Here is a 7,165-nt window from a genome sequence, read left to right on the forward strand (position 1 = left end):
AAAAGAAAAGAAAGAAAGCAACAGCTTATAAGACACTTTGGAGAGAGAAAAATTCCTACTATTCTGAATTTTCTATCAAATTTCAGAATGGGGACTTCGGAGGTAGCTCACTGGTAGAGTTCATATCTAGTGTGCCTGAGACCTAAGTTCCTCATCCCCAACAGACACACTAAAAAATAGATTGATTAATTAGTCAATTAATTAATAATGTTCTTGAGAATTAAATTATATGGTATAGTAACCTACCAGAATATTGTAATATTAAATTGACCCTATTTTTCCTTTCTTCATTATTCTGTGTGTGTGTGTGTGTGTGTGTGTGTGTGTGTGTGTGTGTGTGTGTAGAAGCCCATGAAGGTCAGAAGCAGTGTTAGCACTGTTGGAAACAGAAGTTAGGTCTTCTATAAGGATAGTAAGTGCTCTTAACCACTGAACCATCTCTTCAGCCTCCTATTTGGATCTTTCATTCCTGATACTTGTTAGTTCTTATTAGAAATGTATAAAGTAATTAAATTATGGATACTGTTAAGAAGATAAGACACGAGGAAGGTCCTATGATTAACTAGCGCCCCCATCCACCATGTTTTCTGACGGACTCTAGCCTGTTTTTTTTTTTTTTTTTTTTAAATCGAAAACCATATAGAAATGCTCGGAGAGCTCCAGGGAACCTAGGTGCCCTGGCTTCGGCAGAGCCTGGGCTAACGCTCAAGCGCGGCGGGACTGTCCTAGCAGGTGTTCCCGGAGAGAGAGACGATGGCGTCTAGTAGTAACTGGCTTTCTGGAGTGAATGTCGTGCTGGTGATGGCATATGGGAGCCTGGTATTCGTACTGCTGTTTATTTTTGTGAAGAGACAAATCATGTGCTTTGCAATGAAATCTAGAAGGGGACCTCATGTCCCTGCGGGACACAATGCCCCCAAGGACTTAAAAGAGGAGATCGATATTCGACTATCCAGAGTTCAAGATATCAAGTATGAACCCCAGCTCCTTGCAGATGATGATACCAGACTACTGCAGCTGGAAACCCAGGGGAATCAAAGTTGCTACAACTATCTATACAGAATGAAAGCTCTAGATGCCATCCGTGCCTCTGAGATCCCGTTTCATGCTGAAGGTCGGCACCCCTGTTCTTTACTGGGTAAGAATTTCCGCTCCTACTTGCTAGATCTGCAAAATACTAGCACTCCTTTCAAGGGTGTTGGCAAGGCCCTCATTGATACTCTCCTGGATGGATATGAGACCGCCCGCTATGGGACAGGGGTCTTTAGCCAGAGTGAGTACTTGCGATATCAAGAGGCCTGAGTGAGCTGGCCACTGTGGTCAAAGCACGAATTGGAAGTTCTCAGAGACAACACCAGTCAGCAGCCAAAGACCTAACTCAGTCACCTGAAATGTCGCCAACAACAATCCAGGTCACATACCTGCCCTCCAGTCAGAAGAGCAAANGNCCTAAGCACTTCCTCGAACTGAAGAGCTTTAAAGACAACTATNACACACTGGAGAGCACTCTGTGATGGAGCTGCACACGTGCCAGCTGTGCAGCACTCGGGATATCTGGTTCAGCAGACCCAGACTTGATTGGCCAAAGCATTCTTACAGAACAGTGTCTAAAAGGTCATTCCCAACCCTTTCTGATATTGACTAAGACCTCAGTATCTCCCAGTAGCACTTCTTCTGGATCTGAATTCAAATGTCACTCTTAACATTTCTGTTGATGCTTCTTTGAAAATCTTCGCTTGATTTTGACTGTAAATCACCTACCCTGTTCAATGCTGTTTAATCCCAAAGATGTAAGTTGAGATGAGGTGTCTTCTGTGTCTACCCCATTGCACTCAACTGGATAGAAATATTTGGGTTTAGAACATCTCAAATTTGATTGGTGGGAAAGTCAGGACCTCGTGGGAAAAAAGAGATTGAGAAAGTGGGTAGAATGTCCTTTAGAATTTTGTTGCTCCATTTAAACCAGGTGTATTGTGACATGAACATGACTTTCCTAAAGTGGAAGGATCTGTCCCCACCTTCACCCAATCCTTAGGACAAGTAGAAAGGGGCATTCTGGCACTTGGCATAACCTATGCCACGATGGTGAGATAATGTGAAAAAGTGGTATCCTCTGATGTCAGCGTATTAGTCTCAGTTTACAAAGTGCTTAATAAAACTAACTACTGTAAAAAAAAAAAAAAAAAGAAGAAGATAAGACACTAAAAACTATCATATTTACCAGAATGTGTATTGTTTCATAAGAGAAGGTCACAAAGTTTGGAGCTAAGACGAAAGGATGGACCATCCAAAGACTAATCCACCCAGGGATGCATCCCATAATCAGCCACCAAACCCAGACACTATTGCATATGCCCGCAAGATTTTGCTGAAAGGACTCTGAGATAGCTATCTCTTGTGAGGCTATGCTAGTGCCTGGCAAATACAGAAGTGGATGCTCATAGTCATCTATAGGATGGAACACAGGGCCCCCAATGGAGAAGCTAGAGAAAGCACCCAAGGAGATGAAGGGGTCTGCAACCCTATAGGTGGAACAACAATATGAACTAACCAGTACCCCCAGAGCTCCTGTCTCTAGCTGCATATGTAGCAGAAGATGGCCTAGTTGGCCATCATTGGGAAGAGAGGCCCCTTGGTCTTACAGACTTTATATGCCCCAGTACAGGAGAACACCAGGGTCAAGAAGTGGGAGTGAGTGGGTAGGGGAGCAGGGCGGGGGGAGGATATAGGGAACTTTCGGAATAGCATTTGAAATGTAAATAAAGAAAATATCTAATAAAAAAAAATAAAGAGAAGGTCACATGGCTGGGCATGGTGATACATACCTTTAATCCAGAAACAGGTGGATCTCTAGGAGTCTGAGATCAGCTCGGTCTGTATAGTGACTTGTAGGCTAGCAGTAGCTACAGAGTAAGACCCCGATAAGAAAAGAAAAGAAGGAAAGACAGACAGACAGAAGACTAACTGTGAGGATTTGCAGAAGGGGAAGGGGAAATGGGAGTGTAGGATGGGTGGTTTGAGCTGAGCTAATAAAGGCCTGAAAAGTCTGGGTCTTCAGGGGCTGAGTATGTAGCTCAGAGGTAGAGCACCACCAAATCTGATGGACCGCCAAAAGGTGTGGTAGACAAATGATTCTACCTAAAAGAATTAGTCAAGCCAATGGCCAGATATGGAATCCCAGAGAATGTTCAGGCATTCAAGCATGTTATTAGATTTGGCTGAATCACCAGATCCATCACGGTTACAGACACATCAGAAGCGAGTACCGCCCACAACAGAGAAAAGAGTTCTTGGTTCGGCTCCTGCGGAGCCTCCCCCAAAAGATTTTAAGTGCAGAAATAGTTACTGAGTGAATTAGAATAAATTAAATGATAGCTCAACAAGAAGACAGAAAAGTCCATTGCTGAAATGGGTAACCCTAAGGATGTGGCCAGATGAGCCAGGAAATGAAACCAGGGAAGCTGACATGGTGAGCCAAAATGAAGGCATGCTGGAGTTGACAGATGGCGCCAGACAAATTTACCAAAGGCAGTGGGGTGGAGATGCAAGAAGAAGGGCCTCGGCAAAGAGGCGTTTCCTCTCCCACCCTCAGAAGTAGAGTCGGCTGGAAGGAAAGAATTGAGATGTCTGAAGAACAAATGACTGGGGGCTGGTGAGATGGCTCAGTGGTTAAGAGCACCAACTGCTCTTCCAAAGGTCCCGAGTTCAAATCCCAGCAACCACATGGTGGCGCACAACTATCTGTATCAAAAATCTGATGTCCTCTTCTGTAGTGTCTGAAGACAGCTACAGTGTACTTACATATAATAAATAAATAAATAAATAAATAAATAAATAAATAAATAAATAGTTTTTAAAAAAGAACAAATGACTGGCTGGTACTCAAGGAACTAGAATACAGATAAAGAGAGTTAAAGTCAGGGAAATGTGGGGACAGACAAGCATGTTGACTTCACAGAGGATGCAAAGGAAGGGTAAGCAAGCAGAAGCTTGTCCTGGAAGCTCCTAGATACAAACCAAGAAACTGGTCTGAGCAGATTATAATCTCAAAATAAGAGCCTGTAGGATGACGGCTACAGAAAAATGTCGTTCTTGTTTTCAGAGCGACAAAGCCAGGGCCTGCAACACAGGCCACAGAGTCATATAATCATGAAGTTGCCAGCAAGGTCCCAGAGCCTCAGTTATCACATATTTCAAAATCTTGGATATGGAGTGGGATGACTTTAACACTGCTAACCTACTGCCTAGTACTGGTATTGCTCAGTGATGCTAATGAAGGCAGTTGATGATCCAGGCTGGCTTGTCAATGACACAGCAAGATAGAAGAGGTGATAATGGCAGAAATTGGTGGAGATGGTGGGGATGGAGGTGGTTATGGTGGAGGTGGTGGAGGTAGAGATGGTGGAGGTGATGGAGATGGAGGTGGTTATGGTGGAGATGATGTAGCAGCTGTGGAGGTAAAGGTAGGTGGTAGACATGAGATGGGAGCTGTGAAGATGGTGTTGGAGGTGCTGATGGCTGAGGCCATAGCAGCAGTGCTAATGGTGAGGTGGAGGGAAGGTGACAATGACGCTGGCAATGGTAACATCAGCAGTCAGTATTAGCATCTTCCTCTCCTTCACAGCAGCAAACAGCACTAATCACAGTTTTTACCTTCACTGCCTACCTAGAATAGCTGGCTGCTCATGCGTATCCTAGCAACCAGTGTTTTCAATCAATTGGTTCTCCTGAAAAGCAACATTTTCCACGGTGACCGACAGAAACGTTATCTGAACAGAATGTGAAAGTCATTATGGGCAATAGAGACATAAATGAAGAATTATAACTATGAAGGTTGAAGCAAGAAGATCATGAGTTCCAGGCTAACCTGAGCTAGATAGAGAGTTCCAGGCCAGCCCAAGTGATGCAGTGAGGCTCTGTCTCAAAACTGGGAGAGGGAGAGACACAAAGGGGATGGAGGGAGAGAAAGCCCTGTTAAACCCATCTTCCAGAGGACCCAGGTTCAATTCCTTCCGTTTGACTGTGATAGAGAGACACCAATCATAAAGCAACGCGGCAGAGAGACAGTTGTGACTGGTGAGGATTGGGAATGTCTGCCTGTCTGTCAAAGCAGGGAGTAAAGGGGAAAGTCGAGATGGGGTCTCCCCAAGTACATACAAGGCCTCCTTTGTGGAGGAAACTGTCTGACTGTAGAGGAGGATCATCAGGGAAGCCAGGAGGTCGATGTTGGCTCAAGCTGAACTGGTCTTGAACTCCATCTTTGGGCAGTGCTCTTCCATCTTTTCGAACAAGGAGATTCTCACGGAGAGGTGAAAGACTGTTAAAATTGCCAGTAGGAGTCTGCTGAAGGGGGCTGAGAAAAGGAGAGGAGGATGTGACTTCAGGTGCAAGAATCCAGCTGGGCAGGCTGGGGGGGCGGGGCAACACCTCCAGAGAAAGGACTGGCTGCAAGGGGCTTCGCATCTCAGCATGGAGTTGCTAGATGTAGACCAAGAGCTTCTGGTGCTAGTGGAGAGCAGCTGGAACAGAACCAAGAAAATGAAGGGGGGGGNGAGAGAGAGAGAGAGAGAGAGAGATGAGGAGGGAGAAAGGAGAGAGAGAGAAGGTAACATCTGTTCTGGTGAGTCCTATATCTCCTTCTGACCTCTCCGGCACCAGGCGTGCACATACATACGTCATACGTGCAAGCAGAACAATCACACAAATAAAAATAAATAAATTCTTTCTTTTTTTTGGTTTTTCCAGACAGGGTTTCTCTGTGTAGCCCTAGCTGTCCTGGAACTCACTCTGTAGACCAGGCTGTCCTCGAACTCAGAAATCCACCTGCCTCTGCCTCCCAAGTTCTGGGATTAAAGGCGTGCGCCACCACACCTGACTTTTTTTTTTTTTTTTAAGTTTTAAGTCTTCCAGAAAAGAAAGGCCAGTGTCTTTTTTTAAATTCTTTTTTTATTTTTTATTTATTTATTTCCTTCACGAGTGGGTCTCCATTGCTACTCTCGCACAGGTCGTCGGTGGAGAGGTTCCTTCTCCTGTGATAAGTTAAATAGGAGTCACTTCTCCATTTCAACAAAGATGCTACATGATTCCAGACTTTAGAGAACTACTCTTGTTGCTCCCCTGGGAACTGACTTGTCTGCCTTATCTTAACAAGATAAAAGATCTTAAAATAGATTCTGAAAGCGGAATGACTTCATTAACTCTATATTTGCTCCAGTGTCCTTACATCAGACTTCCTTCCGTCCTGCATGAGTGTGAGGGAGAAAAATATCTGTTGAAAAAGCAAGTTCAAGAAAGGTGTGTTGGTGCACACCTTTAATCCCAGCACTCAGGAGGCAGAGAAAGGCCAGCCTGGTCTACATAGTGAGTTCCAGGTCAGTCAGAGCAACATACATAGTGAGACCATATCTCAAAAGAAGAAAAAAGAAAAAGTAAATAAAATAGAAAATAAATTCAAAACCTGTTAAATCTGCCTTTCTCTGGCTCTTGAGTGTGGCTCAGTTTGCCTAGAAAGAAAGCAAAAAAAAAAAAAAAAAAAAAAAAAAAAAAAAAAAATACAAAAATAAAAAAAAAAAAAAAAAAAAAAAAAAAAAACAACCCGGGGGGGGGGGGAGAGATGGCTCAGCAGTTAGCGCTGAATGCTCTTCCAGAGGACCCAGGTTCAATTCCTTCATTTGAGCAGATCACAACTCCAATTCTAGATGATCTGATGTTCTTTTCTGACCACGATGGTCAGTAGGCACCCACATGGTACATAGATACATGCCAGCAAAACACCCATACACCTAAAATAAAATTTAAAACGGAGGAGGAGGGGGAAGGGGAGGGGATGGGAGGGGGAAGAAGGGAAGGGGGAGGGGGGAGAGGGGAAGGAAGGAAAGAAAAGCACTAAAGCAGTGCAAAGTAAAAGACAGATGTTGAGCGATATACAGAATCTAAGGTCTTAATTACTCCCTGGTATCGTGAGATTCTCAGTAGCTTTTAAGAAAGGATAATGAACTGTGTGGGAGTGGGGTCCACGCCTTTAATCCCATCCCTCAGGAGGCAGAGTCAGGTGGATCTCGAGTTCTAGAGTTTTACAGGGTGTGTTCCAGGATGGAGAGAGGAGAGAAGGGAGGAGAGGGAAAGAGAGAAGGGGAAAGGGAGGAGAGAGAGAGAGAGAGAGAGA

General features: G+C 44.3%; 1 protein-coding gene and 1 pseudogene across 16 annotated transcripts in view; both read left to right on the forward strand.

Moving 5' to 3' along the window:
• Dlgap1 (DLG associated protein 1) overlaps positions 1 to 7,165 on the forward strand; it is an 826,285-nt gene that overhangs the window by 698,171 nt on the left and 120,949 nt on the right. The window lies entirely within an intron of this gene.
• LOC110312440 lies at positions 735 to 1,705 on the forward strand (annotated as a pseudogene).

The sequence above is a fragment of the Mus caroli genome, chromosome 17 (genome assembly GCF_900094665.2).
Source record: "Mus caroli chromosome 17, CAROLI_EIJ_v1.1, whole genome shotgun sequence".
Taxonomy (NCBI): domain Eukaryota; kingdom Metazoa; phylum Chordata; class Mammalia; order Rodentia; family Muridae; genus Mus; species Mus caroli.